At 54.5% G+C, this 25,047-nt stretch overlaps 1 long non-coding RNA gene across 2 annotated transcripts; it reads left to right on the plus strand.

Moving 5' to 3' along the window:
* The first annotated feature begins 3,683 nt into the window (after positions 1-3,683).
* Positions 3,684-24,829, plus strand: LOC144954530 (uncharacterized). Of its 2 annotated transcripts, XR_013641253.1 has the most exons (5): positions 3,684-3,827; positions 6,045-12,652; positions 12,852-18,311; positions 18,789-22,114; positions 23,718-24,829. It is a non-coding gene; the product is annotated as an uncharacterized LOC144954530 (long non-coding RNA). The 2 variants fall into 2 exon arrangements; XR_013641252.1 differs by having other exon boundaries at positions 6,045-18,311.
* Positions 24,830-25,047: the final 218 nt, after the last annotated feature.

Consider the following 25,047-nt stretch of genomic DNA (forward strand, 5'->3'; position numbering starts at 1 on the left):
CAGCTGTTGTTTTTAGACCAATGACGTCATTGTTTACCATGGTTACCGAGTACGGGGGGGGGTTACTATGGGAATACGGAAGGGCACACATGGTGTCCAGAGGCTAGTGCTGTGAGTAGAGTAATTTATTTATTCACTCACTCACCCACTCACTCAACCAGTCACTCACTCACTCATCCAGTCACTCACTCACCCACCCACTCGCCCACTCACTCACCCATTCACTCACCCACTCACCCACTCACTCATCCAGTCACTCACTCACCCACTCACTCAACCAGTCACTCACTCACCCACTCACTCATCCAGTCACTCACTCACCCACTCACTCAACCAGTCACTCACTCACTCATCCAGTCACTCACTCACCCACCCACTCGCCCACTCACTCACCCATTCACTCACCCACTCACTCAACCAGTCACTCACTCACTCATCCAGTCACTCACTCACCCACCCACTCGCCCACTCACTCACCCATTCACTCACCCACTCACCCACTCACTCAACCAGTCACTCACTCACTCATCCAGTCACTCACTCACCCACCCACTCGCCCACTCACTCACCCATTCACTCACCCACTCACCCACTCACTCATCCAGTCACTCACTCACCCACTCACTCAACCAGTCACTCACTCACCCACTCACTCATCCAGTCACTCACTCACCCACTCACTCAACCAGTCACTCACTCACTCATCCAGTCACTCACTCACCCACCCACTCGCCCACTCACTCACCCATTCACTCACCCACTCACTCAACCAGTCACTCACTCACTCATCCAGTCACTCACTCACCCACCCACTCGCCCACTCACTCACCCATTCACTCACCCACTCACCCACTCACTCATCCAGTCACTCACTCACCCACTCACTCATCCAGTCACTCAATCACTCACTCACCCACTCACTCACTCAATGACTCACCCACTCATCCAGTCACTCACCCACCCACTCACTCACCCACTCACCTACTCACTCACTCACTCACCCATCCAGTCACTTAATCACTCACCCACTCACCCACTCATCCAGTCACTCGATCACTCACCCACCCACCCACTCACCCAATGACTCACCCATCCACCCACTCACCCACAGCCACCGACTCACTCACCCATCCAGTCACTCGATGACTCACCCACTCACTCACCCACTCACTCACTCATCCACTCTCTCACCCACTCACTCACCCCCTCACTCACTCACTCACCCACCCACTCACCCACTCACTCACTCACCCACCCACTCACTCACTCATCCACCCACCCACCCACTCACTCACTCACCCACCCACCCACTCACCCACCCACCCACTCACCCACACACCCACCCACCCACTCACTCATCCACCCACTCACTCACTCACCCACTCACTCACTCACCCACTCACTCACTCACCCACCCACCCACCCACTCACCCACCCACTCACCCACCCACTCACCCACTCACCCACCCACCCACTCACCTACCCACCCACTCACCCACTCACCCACTCACTCACTCACTCACCCACTCACTCACTCACCCACTCACTTACTCATCCACTCACCCACCCACCCACTCACCCACTCACCCACCCACTCACCCACCCACCCACCCACTCACTCACCCACTCACCCACACACCCACCCACTCACCCACCCACCCACTCACCCATCCACCCACCCATCCACTCACCCACCTACTCACCCACCCACTCACCCACTCACCCACCCACTCACCCACCCACTCACCCACTCACCCACCCACTCACCCACCCACTCACTCACCCACTCACCCACCCACTCACCCACCCACCCACTCACCCACCCACTCACCCACACACTGTGCCCACACCCCCATTACGTGTCCCTGACAGAACGATCGTGGAACGAACCTTGGGGGCAGCGAGGGGGGGGGCAACCACATCCCAACGTTGGGTCCACCGCACGCGAACGTTGAGCCAACGTTGGGCCCAACGTTGGCTCAACGTTCGCGTGGTTTTACCGCCGAAGTGAAACTCGCGGTTTGGAAATCACCAAGATTCACCGGGGGGTGAGCTCAAGGACGTGGGGGGGGGGTCTCAGATGCCGTCCCCACCCACACTACCCCCCCCCCACTACTCCCCCCACTACCCCCTCTAGCCCCCCCCCACTACCCCCCCACACTACCCCCACCCACCCCAACCCCCACTCTACCCCACTCCCCCCCACCTCACACTCCTCCCGCCCCCCACTCCCCCCAACCCCCACTCTACCCCCCCCCACTCCCTCAACCTCCAACTCCCCCCAATCCCCCTTCTGCCCCTCCCCCCGTCCCCCCAACCCCTCCCCCCACTCCCCCCACCCCCCACCCCCCACTCCCCCCAACCCCCCCTTCTGCCCCCTCCCTCCCCGTCCCCCCCAAAACCCCTCCCCCTCAACCCCCCTCCTCCCACCCCCCAACCCCTCCCCGCTTCCCACTCCCCCCTCCACTCCCCCCTCCACTCCCCCCTCCACTCCCCCCTCCACTCCCCCCCTCCACTCCCCCCTCCACTCCCCCCAACCCCTCCCCCCAACCCCTCCCCCCCTCCACTCCCCCCCTCCACTCCCCCCTCCACTCCCCCCCTCCACTCCCCCCCTCCACTCCTCCCCTCCACTTCCCCCCTCCACTCCCCCCCTCCACTCCTCCCCTCCCCTCCCCCCCTCCACTCCCCCCCTCCACTCCTCCCCTCCACTCCCCCCCTCCACTCCCCCCCTCCACTCCTCCCCTCCCCTCCCCCCCTCCCCTCCCCCCAACCCCTCCCCCCAACCCCTCCCCCCTCCACTCCCCCCTCCACTCCTCCCCCCCCCTCCACTCCCCCCCTCCACTCCCCCCCTCCACTCCTCCCCTCCACTCCCCCCCTCCACTCCTCCCCTCCCCTCCCCCCCTCCCCTCCCCCCAACCCCTCCCCCCAACCCCTCCCCCCTCCACTCCCCCCTCCACTCCTCCCCCCCCCCTCCACTCCCCCCCCTCCACTCCCCCCCCTCCACTCCCCCCCTCCACTCCCCCCCTCCACTCCCCCCCCCCCCCTCCACTCCCCCCTCCACTCCCCCCCCTCCACTCCCCCCCCCTCCACTCCCCCCCCTCCACTCCCCCCCCTCCACTCCCCCCCTCCACTCCCCCCTCCACTCCTCCCCCCCCCTCCACTCCCCCCCCTCCACTCCCCCCCCTCCACTCCCCCCCTCCACTCCCCCCCTCCACTCCCCACCAAACCCCGCCCCTCGTTCCAGTCGAGACTGGAAAATTCCAGCACCGCATCACCAACAAACCGCCCCCCAACACCACCACCACTCGCGATATCACTCCGCCTGGTGAGAAGGTTCGCACAAAACAATAATAGCCGAGATTCTTGGTTCTTTCGGTAAAGTCACGTAAATAGAAAACAAAAAAAATCTAAGAAATTTAAATAAAATACAAGAATAAAAATGCTAAGTTAAAATGTAAATAATAAAAATAACAGAAAGAAAAAATAAATTGAAAATAATAAAAGTTTTAAGTAAAAAAATAACACCCGAGATTTATATTCCCCCCCCCCTGTTCCACCGCTGATCGCAATTTATCAGCGCAGTGCAACAGTCGCCGACGATTCTGTTATCGATCTCCTCCGTTAATAACGAAAGGAGACGGAACTTTTAAAGCAAACAAAAAATAAACCTGCACTACTTTTCTTCGCGGATGGACACGCGAGCGGAAGTGGGGGGTGTGACGAGGTCGGACTATAAAAGACGGAGCGCGCAGCGTACTCGCGCACAGTTGACGGCGGTGCTGACGTTGGTTTCGTTACGGTTTTACTTCGTCAAAACATCGCTCCTGGTAAGATTTATACGTTAAACTTTATAGAAAAAGATTAATATATTTACAAATATATAAACGTAAAGCTTTGGAAGGTGTATGGAGTTAAAAAAAATGTTGTTAGGCGTGCTCGTTGCGAAGGCGTTGCTCTCTGTACGCCGTCAAAGATTCGTAAGATTTATAAATATTTAAAAAAATTCGTAAGATTTATAAATATTTATAAATGTGTAATAGAAAGCTTTGGGGTGTGTATTGGCGTTGAATATGATGTCGTCTTAGGCAATCGTTGCGAACGCTTTGTTTGATACGCCGTCATAGCTTCACTACTCCCCCCGTAAGATTTATTGTTTTGACTTTTATTTAAAACCGTTAACGGTTAAATGTTAATTTTTCCTGAATTTTATCGCAACTTGTGTGTGGTATTCATCTTCTTGGTTCTTTCGGTAAAGTCACGTAGAATGGAAATAATAAAATTATAAAAATAAAACGTTTTATTTTTATTATATTATTATTTCCATTCTACGTGACTTTACCGAAAGAACCAAGAAGATGAATCCCTGCAGTCACGAAAGCTTTAAATCGATATTGTGTGGTATTATATATACTTGTGTATAACTCCTTAAGGCTCTATTCACGCTAATTTAATGCGATCGTGAGGAGATTTTTTTTTGTAAAAAAAAAATTACTTTTATCTACGGGCTTGGACCCAACCCCATGCGACTGTATTTAAAGTAGGCGTACGATCTAAATCGTTAACTTGTAATAGTTTTTTGTAACTATAAAGAGTTTTAAAGAATTGTTTTTAAAGCCGTAAAATGGCGGTTTGAGTCGCTCAAAATGGCCGCTCGCTCTCAAAATGGCCTCCGTCTTCACCGCCCGCACAAGCTCCTCCCCCTTGGCTGTGACGCGCCTCCCCATTGGCTGTGACGCGCAACCACGTCGCTGCTAGGCTCCTCCCACTTAGCTGTTGATCTCCCAACCCCCCCCCACTTGGCTGTTTAGCTCCTCCCCCTTGGCTGTGACGCGCCTCCCCATTGGCTGTTACGCGCAACCACGTCGCTGCTAGGCTCCTCCCACTTAGCTGTTCATCTCCAACCCCCCCCACTTGGCTGTTTAGCTCCTCCCCCTTGGCTGTGACGCGCCTCCCCATTGGCTGTGACGCGCAATCACGTCGCTGCTAGGCTCCTCCCACTTAGCTGTTGATCTCCCAACCCCCCCCACTTGGCTGTTAAGCTCCTCCCCCTTGGCTGTGATGCGCCTCCCCATTGGCTGTGACGCGCAACCACGTCGCTGCTAGGCTCCTCCCACTTAGCTGTTGATCTCCCAACCCCCCCCCCACTTGGCTGTTAAGCTCCTCCCCCTTGGCTGTGACGCTCCTCCCCATTGGCTGTTGCGTGCAACCACGTCGCTGCTAGGCTCGTCCCACTTAGCTGTTGATCTCCCAACCCACCTCACTTGGCTGTTAAGCTCCTCCCCCTTTGCTGTGACGTCACACCACCTGGCTGTTGAGCTCCAACCTTAATGTCGGCCTCCCAACGACTTAGGCTCCTCCCACTTGACTTGGCCTCCCACCTGCCCATTAGGCTCCTCCCCTTTGGCTGTTGGTCTCCCCCCCCACTTGGTCTGATAGGCTCCTCCCACTTGGCTGTTGGCCTCCCACGACTGTTAGGCTCCTCCCACTTGGCTGATAGGCTCCCCCTTGGCTGTTAGGCTCCTCCCACTTGGCTGTTGGTCTCCTCCCCCTTGGCTGATAGGCTCCTCCCCCTTGGTTGTTAGTTTCCTCCCACTTGGTTGATAGGCTCCTCCCACTTGGCTGTTGGTCTCTCCCCCCACTTGGCTGATAGGCTCCTCCCACTAGGGCTGTTGGGCTCCTCCCACGTCTCCTGTGGTGCTGGTGTTGGGTGCTGTTACGCAGTGGAAGTTAATAAAAGTTTTATTTATGAAATGTTCTCGCCATAGCGAGACAAGGGTGTTGTGTTGTCTGTGGAGTGGGGGAGGAGGGGGTGGGGAGGAGGGGGTGGGCAGTTGGCGGGGGAGGGGGGGCAGTTGGCGGGGGATGGGGGGCATTTGGCTGGGGGGGGGTTGGCTGGGGGGGAGGTTGGTGAGGGAGGGGGGTTGGAGGGGGGCTGTTGGCTGGGGGGGGGGAGTTGGCTGGGGGAAGAGGGGGTGTGCTGATGAGGGTGTCCTGCACTTTTTCACCTTGACTCGAGTCTTAATCTGCTTTGTGTCCCCCTCTAGGTGTCTCGACCTGCAAGGCTCCCCCCACACATCCCCCCCCTCGATGCCAGCAAGCGTTGGATGAGGGTGACGTACTTCGGTTTCTTTATCCGGCAAAGCGTAACGCCAATTTTTTTTTGCTTAAAACCTTTGCGCGAGTCTACCCCTGTCGACCACACACGTGTCTTTGTTTCGACGATGGCATTTTTTTTTCGAGATTTCTCGCGTAGAGTGGGGGGGGGGGAAGCCCTTGCCGCGACGTGCGACTGAAATGGTTCGGAACCCCCACCCCCCCGCCGCGTTTAATGTAAGCGAGCGAGGGGGTCGCGTTGAGGTAAAACGAACAGCGTCGAGGTTCTCGTGTGTGCGCTCCACGCGAAATGTACAAAATGAAACGGGTGGTGGGTTGGTTATGGGGGGCGGGGGGGGGGTTAAGGTGCGTTCTCAGTTATTCGGTTTAAGTTTTGTTATCCCAACCAAAGCACTTTTTCCGTATGGCCACGTCTGGTGAAGGTGGTTTGCCGGCGTTTGACTGTGGTGGGGTTGGGGCGGCTTTTAGGGTGACCGGTTTTTTCTTTTTTTATTATCAAAAATGCTTTGTGGAAGCTCTGCACTCGGTTTTTTGTGACCAGGTCAGGCGTGTAAACAACCCAGGGAGGGAGTTTGGTTGTGCCTGGTGGGGCGGGAGAGACTGGGAGCCCCTTCTGCGTTGAGTTGCGGGGTATGTGTACGTACGGTTCAAGACCGGCTGTAGGTTTGTAAAAGCGGCGACTCCCTGTATGTAACAGGTTATTTACTTACCCTTTCTTCCCCGCAAACCCCCACGACTGCTTTTACGACGCTTGCAAGTGCCCCTTAAAGATTGTGTTGTGCTGCTCCAAAAACCGATGAACCGAACCCAAGAAGGAAATGTGGAAAAGTTTTTTTTTGTTACGCATCGTGAAATAAAACCCCCGTCGTGTTTTTCTCCCAAACCCCCTCACCCCATGAAACAAAAAAAACCGCGAAGAGGAATAAAGTGAGGAATGTGAGATGCCAAAACCAAAAGTTGTGCTCTGTTTTTCTGCTCAACCTTCCAAGATCATCTCCTCTTGTGTTGGTGGGCGAGTGGTGGGTTTGGTGTGGTTGGGAGGTGGAAGAAGGAAAGTGCGAGGAGCAGTGTAGCCTGGAATCACCGTCAAAAGGTTCTGTTTGCTGCTCGTGAAACATTTAAAAATGAGGATGAATTTGCTGAGATTTTTTTAAATTGCGGAGATGAAATGTCTTCATGAAACAAACTCTTTCATCGCGGCCACTTCACGTCAGTTTGGCAACGTCAAAACCCCGGCACGCGTGAAGTCTGGAAGGTTCTGGGAAATTTAACGATTGGACATTGAACGCTCGACAAATTGTGGAGGATTTTGAAGTAAAATTTTCTAAACTAAACCTTTTTCTGCAAGTGCTTCTTGAAGAGAGGCAGCCCCCCCTCTTTGCGAAAGATTTAACAATTGACTTTTTTACGAACGTGGAAATTGCGCACCGCTTGAGACTTGGAGAGGGCAAGGCTGGGGGACCCTCCCCCACTATGCGATTGACGGGGCATGCAGCAGCTGCACACTTGTATTGACCTTTTAAGTGTGTTTTATTAGGGGGGGTGCATTGCGAAGCGACCAACAGCAACTCTTGTCGGCCTGATCTTTTGCGCAGATTGCCCGAGGGGGAAGGGGGCATCCGTCCAGGAAATGAAGGAGAGGGTCGGGGACGCAGATGCACCGGGCTCGCTCGCACAGGCGGTTCCTTGCCGGCGTGAAATCAATCGGCGGGTCACAAACATCACACTCAGTCACCGCTCAGCCCACCGTCAACGCTGCTACTGTCACAGCTCCACTGTCACCGCCTGCCACTGCTCGGCCACCGTCACCGCCATCTGCTGCCCAGCCACGATCACTGCCCAGCCACCAAAACCGCCTCTGCACTGCCCAGCCACCATCACCGCCTCTGCACTGCCCAGCCACCATCACCGCCTCTGCACTGCCCAGCCACCATCACCGCCTCTGCACTGCCACTGAATCGGCCACCGTCACCACCCTCTGCTGCCCAGCCACAGGAAGCTCACACAGCTGCTCCGTCTGCCCTGCACCCTCCTCCCCCGTGTGCGCGTTTTGTAGCCGCTCACTGGCTGCTGGCGTTCTATACCAAGCTCAACCGACCGGCCATCATCCTCCTATGTGTGGGTGGCGCAGGCTGTGCGGTAAAGCAATCGTCCCACTCCTCCCACATGCAATTTCACCCCACGTGGTGCACGGTGCTGTGTGCATGGAAGAAGGCATTGGGTGGGCGGGGGGGGGGTTGTCCTTAACCAAATGTCTTCCAGAAGTTTCTCCCCCCCCCCATCTCCTCCCACCTGAGCAGAGCTTGCGTCTCCGTAGCCCAGGCGGTGAGACGTCTCGTGCCTCGTGGTCTGGGTAAACGAATGGACTCGCCCCACACACCCACTTGTTACCTGTGGAACATACGAATCTGTCCGTTGCTGTGGCTTGCCAGAAATCTTGAGGGGGGGGCGGGGGGGGCCTTTCACGTTCTCTGTTACAGAACCTAGTCAAACGTGCAGCCCTACCTACCTACCCTGTACAACAAGCCCAGCCCTGCAGAAGGGGAAGAAGAGACACCACGGCAAGCCCCATGACACCGCCACAACCAGGGAGTGCCCTTTGACTCGCCTCACTCTGCATGCGTCATTCTCAATGGGTCATGAGTTGGCTCTGTAGCCACGAGTGTGAACACGGAGGTTGTGTTTATCGTTGTCAAGGCTCAGCAGGTGGTGGTGGTGGTGAATAGGAAACGCAAGCTGACGCACAGAGCAAGCAGCCGCACTGCTGTACAACACCAACCCAGGGAGTGTCAATGACTCTTTGTACTTCCCACACGGCAACTTTATTTATCAATGGCAATGAGCCTTGGCTCTGTAGCCCACACGTGGACATACGGAGGTTGTGTTTATCATTGTCAAGGCTGAGCGGATGATGGTGGTGGTGATGGGGAGTCGGACACACTGGCATCCGTTCCTGCCACCCCCAACTTTGAGAGAGATGTCTGGGCGAGTTCTCAACCCAGGTAACCGTGCGAGTCTCCGGCCCGATCCTCGGCCTTGCTCACGAAACGAGCGATGTGGGTGTTTTACTTGAGGTTAAACGCCGTTGCCATTGGCATTATTAACGACTACTTCAGGCTTTGCGTTCGTGTTGGAGGTGGGGGGGGCTCCTGACGTTTTATCTTCCAGAATCCCTCGCGTCTCCTGCGTCCTTGCGACGCCAGCAAAGAGGGGGAAGAGAGATCATCGGTGAATCCAGGCAGTCGCAAGATCCCCAAGTTCGATTTACACAGACGTCTCTCTCGGTTCGAACTCCACGCAAAAACCCTCTCGTGCGTCCTGTAAAGGAAGTGGGAATATCAGGGCTTCGTCGGGAGAATCCAGGCAGTTTCCATGGAACCTGGTAACAGCGCAACTCTTTTGCCACTTGTTCAAGTTTGTTTTCACTACAGATGTTGCTTTTGCGTTCGAATTTCTGTTGGGGGGGGGGGTCCTAACGGTTTATCTTCCAGAATTTCTCTCCCCGGTCTACTTTCGTTCAAACATCTCGGTACAGCTCCAAAGAAAGGAATCCCCAACATGGCAGAGATCCCAGTCCTGGACAGGAGGGGACAGAGACACCCAACAGCGTCCATCAGGGAGTGTCAACGTCTCTTGCTACCCGCAGCAGCAGCAACATTATTTATGATCAATGGCAATGAGCCGTGCTCTGTAGCCACGCGTGAGCATCATGGAGGTTGTGTTTTATTATTGTCAAGGCTGAGCGGATGGTGGTGGTGGTGGTGATGGGGAATCAGACACGCTGGCATCCGTTCCTGCCACCCCCAACTCTGAGAGAGATGTCTGGGCGAGTTCTCAACCCAGGTAACCGTGCGAGTCTCCGGCCCGATTCTCGGCCTTGCTCACGAAACGAGCGATGTGGATGTTCTACTTGAGGTTAAACGCCGTTGCCATTGGCATTATCAACGAGTACTTCAGGCTTTGCGTTCGTATCGGAGTTGGGGGGGGGGGGGGGGTCCTGACGTTTTATCTTCCAGAATCCCTCGCGTCTCCTGCGTCCTCGCGACGCCGGCAAAGAGGGGGAAGAGAGATCATCTGTGAATCCAGGCAGTCGCAAGATCCCCAAGTCCCATTTACACAGACGGCTCTCTCGGTTCGAACTCCACGCAAACCCTCTCGTGCGTCCCGTAAAGGTGTCTGGGCTTCGTCGCGGAGAATTCAGGCCGGTTTCCGTGGCACCTGGTAACAACGCGACTCTTTTGCCCAGGTTTGTTTTTACTGCAGATGTTGCTACTGCGTTCGCATCGCAGCTGGGGGTGGGTTTGGGGGGGGGGTGGGTGTCCTAACAGTTTCTTTTGCAGAAACCTCTCCCCGGTCTACTCTCGCTCAAACGTCAAACATCTCGGTACAGCTCCAAAGCAAGGAAGCCCCAACGGGGCAGAGATCCCAGGCAGTGACGGGACAGGGAGCCAGGTCTGCGTCTCGATGTCTCGGTTCAACTGCAGAGGCAGGAAGTGCAAACGGTCGAATCGGCGGTGGATACGGGCAGTTAGCGGACCTCCTGGTAACACCGCAACTCCTTTGGCCGTGCGTTTGAATTTGCCTTGCTGCTACTACAGGATTTATTTGTATCAGGGTAGGGGGAGCGGGGGTTTCTAACGTTCTATCTTTCAGAATCTTTCCTCGTGTCTACTCTGAAACATCTCGGTACAGCTCCAACGAAAGGAAGCCCCAACGGGGCAGAGACCGCCCGTCAAAAGGTTCTGTTCGCTGCTCGTGAAACATTAAAAAAATGGAGGATGAATTTGCGGAGATTTTTTTTATTGCGAGGATGAAATGTCTCCATGAAACAAACTCTTTCATCCCGAGTCATCGCGGCCACTCCACGTCGGTTTGGCAACGTCAAAGCCCCGGCACGCGTGAAGTCTGCAAGGTTCCGGAAATGAACGATTGGACAATGAACGCTCGACAAATTGTGGAGGAATTTGAAGTAATTTTTTACAAACTAAACCTGCATCAGCAAGTGCTTCTTGAAGGGAGGCGGTCCCCCCTCTTTGCGAAAGATTTAACAATTGACTTTTTTTTACGAACGTGGAAATTGCGCACCGCTTAAGCCACTTGGAGAGGGCAAGGCTGGGGGACCCCCCCCCCCACCCCACTATGCGATTGACGGGGCATGCAGCAGCTACACACTTGTATTGCCCTCCTAAGTGTGGTTATTGGGGGGGGGAGGGGGGGGAGCATTGGGAAGCGACCAACAGCAACTCTTGTCGGCCTGGTCTTTTGCGCAGATTGCCCGAGGGGGAAGTGGGCATCGTCCAGGAGACGTGTGAAGCAGAGGAGGGTCGGGGACGCAGATGCACGGGGCTCGCTCGCACAGGCGGTTCCTTGCCGGCGTGAAATCAATCGTCGGGTCACAAACATCACACTCAGTCAGCGCTCAGCCCACCGTCAACGTTGCTCCTGTCACAGCTCCACTGCCGAATCACCATCACCGCCTTTGCACTGCCCAGCCACCATCACCGCCTCTGCACTGCCCAGCCACCATCACCGCCTCTGCACTGCCTCTGAATCGGCCACCGTCACCACCCTCTGCTGCCCAGCCACAGGAAGCTCACACAGCTGCTCCGTCTGCCCTGCACCCTCCTCCCCCGTGTGCGCGTTTTGTAGCCGCTCACTGGCTGCTGGCGTTCTATACCAAGCTCCACCGACCGGCCATCATCCTCCTATGTGTGGGTGGCGCCGGCTGTGCGGTAAAGCAATCGTCCCACTCCTCCCACATGCAATTTCACCCCACGTGGTGCACGGCGCTGTGTGCATGGAAGAAGGCATTGGGTGGGCGGGGGGGTTGTCCTTAACCAAATGTCTTCCAGAAGTTTCTCCCCCCCCCCCCTATCTCCCACCTGAGCAGAGCTTGCGTCTCCGTAGCCCAGGCGGTGAGACGTCTCGTGCCTCGTCTGGGTAAACCAATGGACTCGCCCCACACACCCACTTGTTACCTGTGGAACATACGAATCTGTCCGTTGCTGTGGCTTGCCAGAAATCTTGAGGGGGGGGCGGGGGGGGCCTTTCACGTTCTCTGTTACAGAACCTAGTCAAACGTGCAGCCCTACCTACCTACCTACCCTGTACAACAAGCCCAGCCCTGCAGAAGGGGAAGAAGAGACACCACAGCAAGCCCCATGACACCGCCACAACCAGGGAGTGCCCTTTGACTCGCCTCACTCTGCATGCGTCATTCTCAATGGGTCATGAGTTGGCTCTGTAGCCACGAGTGTGAACGTGGAGCTGTGTTTATCGTTGTCAAGGATGAGCGGGTGATGGTGGCGATGGGTGGAGAATGGGAGGAACGCAACCCCCGACTGCTGTACTAATCGGCACAAAGTAAACCAGCCGTCGAAGGAGCGAGGCGAGAATCTTTGCCGCCACCAGGGAGTGTCCTTAACTCTTCGTGCTTTACAGCCACACGGCAACATTTATAATTGTTTATCAATGGTGATGGGCCTTGGCTCTGTAGCCCACGAGTGTGAACACGGAGGTTGTGTTTATCGTTGTCAAGGCTCGGCAGGTGGTGGTGGTGAATGTGAAACGCAAGCTGACGCACAGAGCAAGCAGCCGCACTGCTGTACAACACCAAACCAGGGAGTGTCAATGACTCTTGTATTTCCCACACAGCAACTTTATTGATCAATGGCAATGAGCCTTGGCTGTAGAGGCACGCGTGAGCATCATGGAGGTTGTGTTTTATTATTGTCAAGGCTGAGCGGATGGTGGTGGTGGTGGTGATGGGGAATCAGACACGCTGGCATCCGTTCCTGTCACCCCCAACTCTGAGAGAGATGTCTGGGCGAGTTCTCAACCCAGGTAACCGTGCGAGTCTCCGGCCCGATCCTCGGCCTTACCAAACGAGCGATGTGGATGTTCTACTTGAGGTTAAACGCCGGTGCCATTGGCATTGTCAACGACTGCTTCAGGCTTTGCGTTCGTGTCGGAGTTGGGGGGGGGTCCTGACGTTTTATCTTCCAGAATCCTTCGCGTCTCCTGCGTCCTCGCGACGCCGGCAAAGAGGGGGAAGAGAGATCATCAGTGAATCCAGGCAGTCGCAAGATCCCCAAGTCCCATTTACACAGACGTCTCTCTCGGTTCGAACTCCACGCAAACCCTCTCGTGCGTCCTGTAAAGGAAGTGGGAATATCAGGGCTTCGTCGGGAGAATCCATGCAGTTTCCATGGAACCTGGTAACAGCGCAACTCTTTTGCCACCTGTTCAAGTTTGTTTTCATTACAGACGTTGCTTCTGCGTTCAAATTTCTGCTGGGGGTGGGTTGGGGGGTGGGTGTCCTAACCGTTTATCTTCCAGAATCCTCTCCCCGGTCTACTCTCGCTCAAACGTCAAACATCTCGGTACAGCTCCAAAGCAAGGAAGCCCCAACGGGGCAGAGATCCCAGGCAGTGACGGGACAGGGAGCCAGGTCTGCGTCTCGATGTCTCGGTTAAAACTCCACGCGGCTTCGTGTTGCGCAAGCGGAGTGGAGGGCGTGCAGATGTCTGGGGCGTCGTCGGGAGAATCCAGGCCGTTAACGGGACACCTGGTAAAGTTGAAACGCCGTTGCCATTGGCATTATCAACGACTACTTCAGGCTTTGCGTTCGTATCGGAGGTGGGGGGGGGGTCCTGACGTTTTATCTTCCAGAATCCTTCGCGTCTCCTGCGTCCTCGCGACGCCGGCAAAGAGGGGGAAGAGAGATCATCAGTGAATCCAGGCAGTCGCAAGATCCCCAAGTCCCATTTACACAGACGTCTCTCTCGGTTCGAACTCCACGCAAACCCTCTCGTGCGTCCCGTGAAGGAAGTTCACATGTCTGGGGCGTCGTCGGGAAAACCCAGACAGCGGACATCCTGGTAACACCGCAACTCCTTTGGCCGTGCGTTTGAGTTTGCCTTGCTGCTACTACTACAGGATTTGTTTGTATCGGGGAGGGGGGAGGGGCTCCTAACGTTCTATGTTACAGGACCCCAGCAGTTGTGCCTAGCGCAGACGTCTCGTTCAACTCCACGCAACTTCCTCAGTGCAACTCCACGCAACTTCCTCAGTGCAACTCCACGCAACTTCCTCAGTGCAACTCTACGCAACTTCCTCAGTGCAACTCCACGCAACTTCCTCAGTGCAACTCCACGCAACTTCCTCAGTGCAACTCCACGCAACTTCCTCAGTGCAACTCCACGCAACTTCCTCAGTGCAACTCCACGCAACTTCCTCAGTGCAACTCCACGCAACTTCCTCAGTGCAACTCCACGCAACTTCCTCAGTGCAACTCCACGCAACTTCCTCAGTGCAACTCCACACGGTCTCTGCAACTCTACGTATCGTCAGAACACCTTCACGCAACCTTGATCCAACTCCTCACCTCCACGCGTTCTTTGTGCAACTCCATGCAACCTCGCTGCAACTCTACATAACTTCAGAACACCGTCACGTAACCTCGCTCCAACTCCACGCAACTTTCTCAGTGCAACTCCCAAGCAACCTCGCGACATCGTACAAGGGGGGAGAGGAACAGGGAAGGAAGCGCAAATTGCTCCTCTATCATCGGCCATTCCAGGCGGTTAGCGGGACCCGGTAACACCGTCGAACACTTTGACATTCACATTTGCCTTGCTGCTACAAGCCTTGTGTTTGTATCGGAGTTGGGGGGGGGGGGGTCTTAACACCGTGTCTTCCAGAATTCCTCGCATCTCCTGTGTCCTCGCAACGCCAGCAGAGAGAGGGAAGAGATCATCGGTGAATCCAGGCAGTCGCATTAATATTGATCTAACAATCACCACAAATGCTACTCAGTTTGTAGACACCAGGGTACTGTGAGTCAAGAATGACATCCTTTAAGGATGGGATCAGATCAGGCCTTGTGTTTGTATCAGGGTGGGGGGGGGGAGGGGGGTCTCTAACGTTCTGTCTTCCAGAATCTTTCCTCGTGTCTACTCTGAAACATCTCGGTACAGCTCCAACGAAAGGAATCCCCAACATGGCAGAGATCCCAGTCCTGGACAGGACGGGCCAGAGACACCCATCAGGGAGTGTCAACGTCTCTTGCTACCCACAGCAGCAGCAGCAGCAGCATTATTTATGATCAATGGCAATGAGCCGTGCTCTGTAGCCACGCGTGAGCATCATGGAGGTTGTGTTTTATTATTGTCAAGGCTGAGCGGATGGTGGTGGTGGTGGTGATGGGGAATCAGACACGCTGGCATCCGTTCCTGCCACCCCCAACTCTGAGAGAGATGTCTGGGTGAGTTCTCAACCCAGGTAACCGTGCGAGTCTCCGGCCCGATCCTCGGCCTTGCTCACGAAACGAGCGATGTGGGTGTTCTACTTGAGGTTAAACGCCGTTGCCATTGGCATTATCAACGACTACTTCAGGCTTTGCGTTCGTATTGGAGTTGGGGGGGGGGGGGTCCTGACGTTTTATCTTCCAGAATCCTTCGCGTCTCCTGCGTCCTCGCGATGCCGGCAAAGAGGGGGAAGAGAGATCATCGGTGAATCCAGGCAGTCGCAAGATCCCCAAGTCCCATTTACACAGACGTCTCTCTCGGTTCGAACTCCACGCAAACTCTCTCGTGTCTCTCCATCATCGCCTTGTGTATGATTGTAGTGGTGGAGTTGATTGTGGTGGTGGTGGTGATCAGGAGTGGATTTTGGAGCGAGGATCAGGAGTGGAGTGAGGATCTGGAGTGGAGTTTGGAGTGAGGATCAGGAGTGGAGTCTGGAGTGGAGTTTGGAGCGAGGATCTGGAGTGGGGTTTGGAGCGAGGATCTGGAGTGGGGTTTGGAGCGAGGATCTGGAGTGGGGTTTGGAGCGAGGATCTGGAGTGGAGTTTGGAGCAAGGATCTGGAGTGGAGTTTGGAGTGAAGATCAGGAGTGGAGTTTGGAGTGAAGATCAGGAGTGGAGTTTGGAGTGAGGATCAGGAGTGGAGTTTGGAGTGAGGATCTGGAGTGGAGTTTGGAGTGAGGATCTGGAGTGGAGTTTGGAGTCAGGATCTGGAGTGGAGTTTGGAGTGAGGATCAGGAGTGGAGTTTGGAGTGAGGATCAGGATCTGGAGTGGAGTTTGGAGTGAGGATCTGGAGTGGAGTTTGGAGCGAGGATCTGGAGTGGAGTTTGGAGCGAGGATCAGGAGTGGAGTTTGGAGCGAGGATCTGGAGTGGAGTTTGGAGTGAGGATCTGGAGTGGAGTTTGGAGTGAGGATCTGGAGTGGGGTTTGGAGTGAGGATCAGGAGTGGAGTTTGGAGTGAGGATCAGGAGTGGAGTTTGGAGTGAGGATCTGGAGTGGAGTTTGGAGTCAGGATCTGGAGTGGAGTTTGGAGTGAGGATCAGGAGTGGAGTTTGGAGTGAGGATCAGGATCTGGAGTGGAGTTTGGAGTGAGGATCTGGAGTGGAGTTTGGAGCGAGGATCTGGAGTGGAGTTTGGAGTGAGGATCTGGAGTGGAGTTTGGAGTGAGGATGTGGAGTTTGGAGTGAGGATCTGGAGTGGCGTTTGGAGCGAGGATCTGGAGTGGAGTTTGGAGTGAGGATCTGGAGTGGAGTTTGGAGTAAAGTGCCAGCAGACCAGAATGATCAACGACTACTTCAGGCTTTGCGTTCGTATCGGAGTTGGGGGGGGGGTCCTGACGTTTTATCTTCCAGAATCCCTCGCGTCTCCTGCGTCCTCGCGACGCCGGCAAAGAGGGGGAAGAGAGATCATCTGTGAATCCAGGCAGTCGCAAGATCCCCAAGTCCCATTTACACAGACGTCTCTCTCGGTTCGAACTCCACGCAAACCCTCTCGTGCGTCCCGTGAAGGAAGTTCAGATGTCTGGGGCGTCGTCGGGAAAACCCAGACAGCGGACCTCCTGGTAACACCGCAACTCCTTTGGCCGTGCGTTTGAGTTTGCCTTGCTGCTACTACTACAGGATTTGTTTGTATCGGGGAGGGGGGAGGGGCTCCTAACGTTCTATGTTGCAGGACCCCAGCAGCTGTGCCTAGCGCAGACGTCTCGTTCAACTCCACGCAACTTCCTCAGTGCAACTCCACGCAACTTCCTCAGTGCAACTCCACACGGTCTCTGTGCAACTCCACGTAACCTCTGCAACTCCACGTATCGTCAGAACACCTTCACGCAACCTTGATCCAACTCCTCACCTCCACGCGTTCTTTGTGCAACTCCATGCAACCTTGCTGCAACTCTACATAACTTCAGAACACCGTCACGTAACCTTGCTCCAACTCCTCGCAACTCCACACGTTCTCTGTGCAACTCCCAAGCAACCTCGCGACATCGTACAAGGGGGGAGAGCAACAGGGAAGGAAGCGCAAATTGCTCCTCTATCATCGGCCATTCCAGGCGGTTAGCGGGACCCGGTAACACCGTCAACACTTTGACGTTCACATTTGCCTTGCTGCTACAAGCCTTGTGTTTTGTATCGGAGTTGGGGGGGGGGGAGGGGGGTCTCTTAACGTTCTGTCTTCCAGAATCTTTCCTCGTGTCTACTCTGAAACATCTCGGTACAGCTCCAACGAAAGGAACCCGCAACGGGGCAGAGATCCCAGTCCTGGACAGGAGGGGCCAGAGACACCCAACAGCGTCCATCAGGGAGTGTCAACGTCTCTTGCTACCCACAGCAGCAGCAGCAGCATTATTTATGATCAATGGCAATGAGCCGTGCTCTGTAGCCACGCGTGAGCATCATGGAGGTTGTGTTTTATTATTGTCAAGGCTGAGCGGATGGTGGTGGTGGTGATGGGGAATCAGACACGCTGGCATCCGTTCCTGCCACCCCCAACTCTGAGAGAGATGTCTGGGCGAGTTCTCAACCCAGGTAACCGTGCGAGTCTCCGGCCCGATCCTCGGCCTTGCTCACCAAACGAGCGATGTGGATGTTCTACTTGAGGTTAAACGCCGTTGCCATTGGCATTATCAACGACTACTTCAGGCTTTGCCTGAGTTGGGGGGGGGGGGGTCCTGACGTTTCATCTTCCAGAATCCCTCGCGTCTCCTGCGTCCTCGCGACGCCGGCAAAGAGGGGGAAGAGAGATCATCGGTGAATCCAGGCAGTCGCAAGATCCCCAAGTCCCATTTACACAGACGTCTCTCTCGGTTCGAACTCCACGCAAACCCTCTCGTGTGTCCCGTAAAGGTGTCTGGGCTTCGTCGCGGAGAATTCAGGCCGGTTTCCGTGGCACCTGGTAAACACCACAAATCTTCTCTGACGAAATCTGATGCGTTTTTAAATCCTTTATATTAAGTTCACTTGCTTGCGCGCTTACGACCGTGCAAATCTTTCGGTCGATTTTTAACCCACTTCCCGTGGCCCAATCGAGCTGACATTTTGCACACAGACTCGTTGTGCGTGACAATTTATTTTCGTAAAAAAATTTTTCCAAAATTTTACACTTTTTAGGAAAATTTTTTAAAAATGATATGTAATGACCAATTGCTTAATGGTGGCAGGCAATCATCTGACCCATAGGTGGCAGCCATCTCAAGCCAGAGGACGAGAGGACTCTAGCCGCCACGCATATAAAGGATTTATAGTGAAAAACTTTGTTTTTACGGGTTCATTTTTCACACGTGAGTTTTTGTTAATTTATTTGTGTTCGTATGTCGGGAGTTGACGGGGCGGGGAAGGGGGGTGGGTGTTGTGTTAACGCCGTGTCTTGCAGACTCGCGTCTCCTGCGTGCTGGCAACAAGAACTGCAACGGGGGGGGGGGGGGGGAAGAGCGAGAGAGATGACAGAGTTGATGGGCGAATCCAGGCAGTTACAGGAGCCCAGGTCTCATTTCACGCACGCAAACTCTCTCGTGTCTCTCCATCATCGCCTTGTGGATGATTGTAGTGGTGGAGGTGATTGTGGTTGTGGTGGTGGTGTTGATAACCAGGGGGTGAGTGCCTTGCCTCTGTAGGAGGCAGTGGCATCGTTTAACAAGTAGCAGCAGCAGCAGCAGGGGGCTTTTTGCGACCGATCTACACAAGATGTTGTTTTTGTGCTAGAACTAGTGACGAATTGGCACGTTTTGTTCACGCGACAAACCTTGCCCAATTGGCCGTGTCGGGTGGTGGCGGGTTTCAACGACACATTTAATATATTCACGAGATCCAACCCAAAAACAACAACAACTCTGTTACGTCTTCTTGGTTCTTTCGGTAAAGTCACGTAGAATGGACATAATAAAATAATAAAAATTAAACATAATAAAATAATTTACGCGACGTTTCGGCCACAACGCAAGCAGCCGTCCTCAGGTGAAGAAACAGCTGTCGGAAAGACAGCGTTCTTGAAGAGAGGCAGCCCCCCCTCTTTGCGAACGATTTAACAATTGACTTTTTTACGAACGTGGAAATTGCGCACCGCTTGAGACTTGGAGAGGACAAGGCTGGGGGACCCTCCCCCACTATGCGATTGACGGGGCATGCAGCAGCTGCACACTTGTATTGACCTTTTAAGTGTTTATTGGGGGGGTGCATTGGAAAGCGACCAACAGCAACTCTTGTCGGCCTGATCTTTTGCGCAGATTGCCCGAGGGGGAAGGGGGCATCCGTCCAGGAAATGAAGGAGAGGGTCGGACGCAGATGCACCGGGCTCGCTCGCACAGGCGGTTCCTTGCCGGCGTGAAATCAATCGTCGGGTCACAAACATCACACTCAGTCAGCGCTCAGCCCACCGTCAACGCTGCTACTGTCACAGCTCCACTGTCACCGCCTGCCACTGCTCGGCCACCGTCACCGCCATCTGCTGCCCAGCCACGATCACTGCCCAGCCACCATCACCGCCTCTGCACTGCCCAGCCACCATCACCGCCTCTGCACTGCCACTAAATACCATCACCGCCTCTGCACTGCCACTGAATCGGCCACCGTCACCGCCCCTCTGCTGCCCAGCCACAGGAAGCTCACACAGCTACTCCGTCTGCCCCTGCACCCTCCTCCCCCGTGTGCGCGTTTTGTAGCCGCTCGCTGGCTGCTGGCGTTCTATACCAAGCTCCACCGACCGGCCATCATCCTCCTATGTGTGGGTGGCGCAGGCTGTGCGGTAAAGCAATCGTCCCACTCCCACATGCAATTTCACCCCACGTGGTGCACGGTGCTGTGTGCATGGAAGAAGGCATTGGGTGGGCGGGGGGCGGGGGGGTTGTCCTTAACCAAATGTCTTCCAGAAGTTTCTCCCCCCCCCCCCCATCTCCTCCCACCTGAGCAGAGCTTGCGTCTCCGTAGCCCAGGCGGTGAGACGTCTCGTGCCTCGTGGTCTGGGTAAACGAATGGACTCGCCCCACACACCCACTTGTTACCTGTGGAACATACGAATCTGTCCGTTGCTGTGGCTTGCCAGAATCTTGAGGGGGGGGGCGGGGGGGGCCTTTCACGTTCTCTGTTACAGAACCTAGTCAAACGTGCAGCCCTACCTACCTACCCTGTACAACAAGCCCAGCCCTGCAGAAGGGGAAGAAGAGACACCACAGCAAGCCCCATGACACCGCCACAACCAGGGAGTGCCCTTTGACTCGCCTCACTCTGCATGCGTCATTCTCAATGGGTCATGAGTTGGCTCTGTAGCCACGAGTGTGAACACGGAGGTTGTGTTTATCGTTGTCAAGACTCGGCAGGTGGTGGTGAATGTGAAACGCAAGCTGACGCACAGAGCAAGCAGCCGCACTGCTGTACAACACCCCAGCCCTGGGTGGAAGGGGGGAGAAGCCGTACGGCCATTACCATCCATCAGGGAGTGTCAATGTCTCTTGCTACCCACAGCAGCAGCAGCAGCATTATTTATGATCAATGGCAATGAGCCGTGCTCTGTAGCCACGCGTGAGCATCATGGAGGTTGTGTTTCATTATTGTCAAGGCTGAGCGGATGGTGGTGGTGGTGGTGATGGGGAATCAGACACGCTGGCATCCGTTCCTGCCACCCCCAACTCTGAGAGAGATGTCTGGGCGAGTTCTCAACCCAGGTAACCGTGCGAGTCTCCGGCCCGATCCTCGGCCTTGCTCACCAAACGAGCGATGTGGATGTTCTACTTGAGGTTAAACGCCGGTGCCATTTGCATTATCAACGACTGCTTCAGGCTTTGCGTTCGTGTCGGAGTTGGGGGGGGGGGTCCTGACGTTTTATCTTCCAGAATCCTTCGCGTCTCCTGCGTCCTCGCGACGCCGGCAAAGAGGGGGAAGAGAGATCATCAGTGAATCCAGGCAGTCGCAAGATCCCCAAGTCCCATTTACACAGACGTCTCTCTCGGTTCAAACTCCACGCAAACCCTCTCGTGCGTCCCGTAAAGGAAGTGGGAATATCAGGGCTTCGTCGGGAGAATCCAGGCAGTTTCCATGGAACCTGGTAACAGCGCAACTCTTTTGCCACCTGTTCAAGTTTGTTTTCATTACAGACGTTGCTTCTGCGTTCAAATTTCTGCTGGGGGTGGGTTGGGGGGTGGGTGTCCTAACGGTTTATCTTCCAGAATCCCTCGCGTCTCCTGCCGTCAAAGAGGGGGAAGAGAGATCATCGGTGAATCCAGGCAGTCGCAAGATCCCCAAGTCCCATTTACACAGACGTCTCTCTCGGTTCAAACTCCACGCAAACCCTCTCGTGCGTCCCGTGAAGGTGTCTGGGCTTCGTCGCGGAGAATTCGGGGGCTGGTTTCCGTGGCACCTGGTAACAGCGCGACTCTTTTGCCCAAGTTTGTTTTCACTGCAGATGTTGCTACTGCGTTCGCATCGCAGCTGGGGGTGGGTTTGGGGGGGGGGGTGGGTGTCCTAACGGTTTATCTTCCAGAAACCTCTCCCCGGTCTACTCTGGCTCAAACATCTCGGTACAGCTCCAAAGCAAGGAAGCCCCAACGGGGCAGAGATCCCAGGCAGTGATGGGACAGGGAGCCAGGTCTGCGTCTCGATGTCTCGGTTCAACTCCACGCGGCTTCGTGTCGCGCAAGCGGAGTGGAGGGCGTGCAGATGTCTGGGGCGTCGTCGTCGGGAGAATCCAGGCCGTTAACGGGACACCTGGTAAAGTTGAAACGCCGTTGCCATTGGCGTCGTCAACGACTGCTTCAGGCTTTGCGTTCGCCTTCCTTAGTCGTAATGAGCCTAATGAGGTCATCACGTGATTTTACCGAAATATCTACGCGAGTTCTGAGCGAAAGAAGCAATACAATTGTACTTTACATTGCCGTGGTGAGGCCTAGTCCCGTGCAAAGCCCGCGGCCTTGCCTAGATTGCCCAACCGGGGGAGGTGGCACGTTGCCAGGCTGGGGGCTGGGCCGCTCCCCCCACCCACGCTGCAATAACACTGGTCGACACACTTTGTCTGGCATAAGTTATTCCAACGGGTTTAAGGTAATTTTGGGGGTGCTGATTCCAAATCTGGCATCAGTTTTTGTCTATCACATCAGGTTTTTGAGATATCAAATATTGCATTTTCAATAAAAACTGCGGAAGAAAAATATTAAATAGAGGTGGATATCTACATAAAATTATATTAACAGGTCCCTGCGGGCTGGGCTGGTAGGAACGAATAACCAAAAAATATAAACATAATGTATTATTACACTTGTTTAGCCAGGAAAGCCTCACTGAGTGTAAAGGTTTTTGTAGGGTCCTGCCAAGTGTTTGCAGTAGGGGGCGATGCTGCTACACCTAATTGGACGATACGAAGGGAGAGTTTGAGGCCTAGTTCTAGGCTTTAGGCCTAGCTGTAGGCTTTAGGCCGCTGTGAGTTAATATTTAATTTAAATGTTTTAATTATTAATGTAAAAGCTTTAAATGTAAATGTTTCTATTTAAAAACATCAGGGAATGTAACATTGTTAAACATTAACTCCCTTTCACACACGCGGGGGTACGATACGAAGGGAGAGTTTGAGGCCTAGTTCTAGGCTTTAGGCCTAGCTGTAGGCTTTAGGCCGCTGTGAGTTAGCTTTTAATTAAAACATTTCAGTTAAAAATTATCTCAGGGAATTATAAGGGAATGTTACACTTGTTTAGCCAGGAAAGCGTCACTGAGTCTAAAGGTTTTTGTAGGGTCCTGCCAAGTTTTAGCAGTAGGGGGCGATGTTGCTACACCTAATCGGACATCGGACGGACGGACGGACGATATAAACTATTGTAGGCTGGTTCACTTCGTTCCTACCAGTATAAACACACTATCCTAAAAATACAGCACCGTATTTTAACACTAAAGCAGTCACTGACTCGCAACAACTTGCAATCATAAGTGACTGAGTTAATTTTGGGTTAAATCAAAGAAAATGGGGTATGCCGATAGCATAAAAATGAGATGTGATAGAGCAAATCTGAGCAAATCAGATTTGGAATCGGCACCCTGAAATTAGTCTAAAACAGCTGCAAAAGTCCAGGCCAGAATTTTTTTTTTGTTTGTTGACCAGTGTAATGCTTAGTGCTCTAATATTAATATCTACGGACTTTATAGCAGTAACTGCACGCATTGAGGTGGGGGGGGGGAGAAGATGACATAAGACTGAAGAATGAACCTTGGCGCTATGTGTATATTTTGTAAGCGTGTGTATATTTTGTAAGCGTTGTGTGTGTGTATATTTTGTAAGCATTGTTAACGCGAATGAAAATTTTGCGCGATGTGTGTGCGTTGCTAGGGGCAACTGGTGACATGGCAACGGAGCAAGTCAGCTGGCGTCTCCATCTCCTCGCACCGCTCCACACGAACGCACACACCCACTAAACACACCCGCACGCACACTAAACACACCCGCACGCACACTAAACACACATGCACCCACGTAGGGTCTCGTGGGGGGGTCACCTGGTACCCTGGGTTTTTACCCGAGGGGCCCCTAGCGGGGATGTCCCACGGTTTCCCAGTGCCAGGAAATTGGCCTACCCCCCCCAGGCCAAATCGCATTGCGGCCCCCGTGAATTGGCTTAAAGTTGTATGGGTGTGACAAAGCTCGTCGGGCTAACCGCAATGAGACACGGCACAGGGACACGGGGCCTCGAGGGCAAACACTCTACGGGCAGCGCGTAAGAGGAGGTGGGGAAAGAACTTCCTGGACCCACTGCAGATGCGTATTCTGCGGGACGGCCACCCCGATCAAACCGGTTGACAATGGATCGAAGCGTAATGGGAAGCAACGCTCCGGGTAGGGGTGGGGGCATCGGTTTAAAATCGAAAGGTAGGCGCCCGATTGGCCGTGCAGGATAATACCACGTGACCCTGGATCTTTGGATTCCGAGGGCATAAAACAGAGGTCGCAACCGGGTACCCGATACCCGTACCCTACCTGATACCTGGCCGGGTACGGGTGCCCGTTTGCGACCCTGGTGCGGCCGGGTACGGGTAGGCCGCGAGTCACTGGTGAGTCACCGTTTGTCACTCATTTCCCAACGTCTTGTCTCTTCTCACAATTCAAGTTCCTAGAATGAACCCACCCGCGCCTGCAACGTGGCTTCATCCCAGAGGTCGCAATCGGGCACCCGATACCCGTACCCTACCCGATACCCGGCCGGGTACAGGTAGCCGGGTAGCAGGTAGGGTATGTGTAAGGAATCAAAACCCGTTTGCGACCTCTGGATCATGGTCACTCCGACTCCCACAGCGTCGGTGCGACACCGTGAGTGCGTCTGCGAGACGACAAGTAGAGTGGGGGACGAAAGAGGAACAGGCTAGGCGCTGCTCGTAGAATATTTACTCCGGGCCACACACACGGGGCTTTCTTTAGACGCGCCATTAATAAACTTACGTTCAGAAGATCGGTGTCGTGTGATTTCTGTGTGTGTGTGGGTTAACTTTGGCGTGGTGTCTGTGATTTCTAAGTGGAGTGACTGCGTGCGGGGGGGGGGTGATAGAGCGCGCGGGCTGGTGTGCGCGTAGATTACCATCTATACGACCGCGACGGTTTGCGAGTGATTGAGCGTGTGCATGAGGCGCGTTTACTGCAGCACACAGAGCCGGCGACACTTGTGCTT

Source organism: Lampetra fluviatilis, unplaced genomic scaffold (assembly GCF_964198595.1).
Source record: "Lampetra fluviatilis unplaced genomic scaffold, kcLamFluv1.1 SCAFFOLD_147, whole genome shotgun sequence".
In the NCBI taxonomy this organism is placed as follows: Eukaryota; Metazoa; Chordata; class Hyperoartia; order Petromyzontiformes; family Petromyzontidae; genus Lampetra; species Lampetra fluviatilis.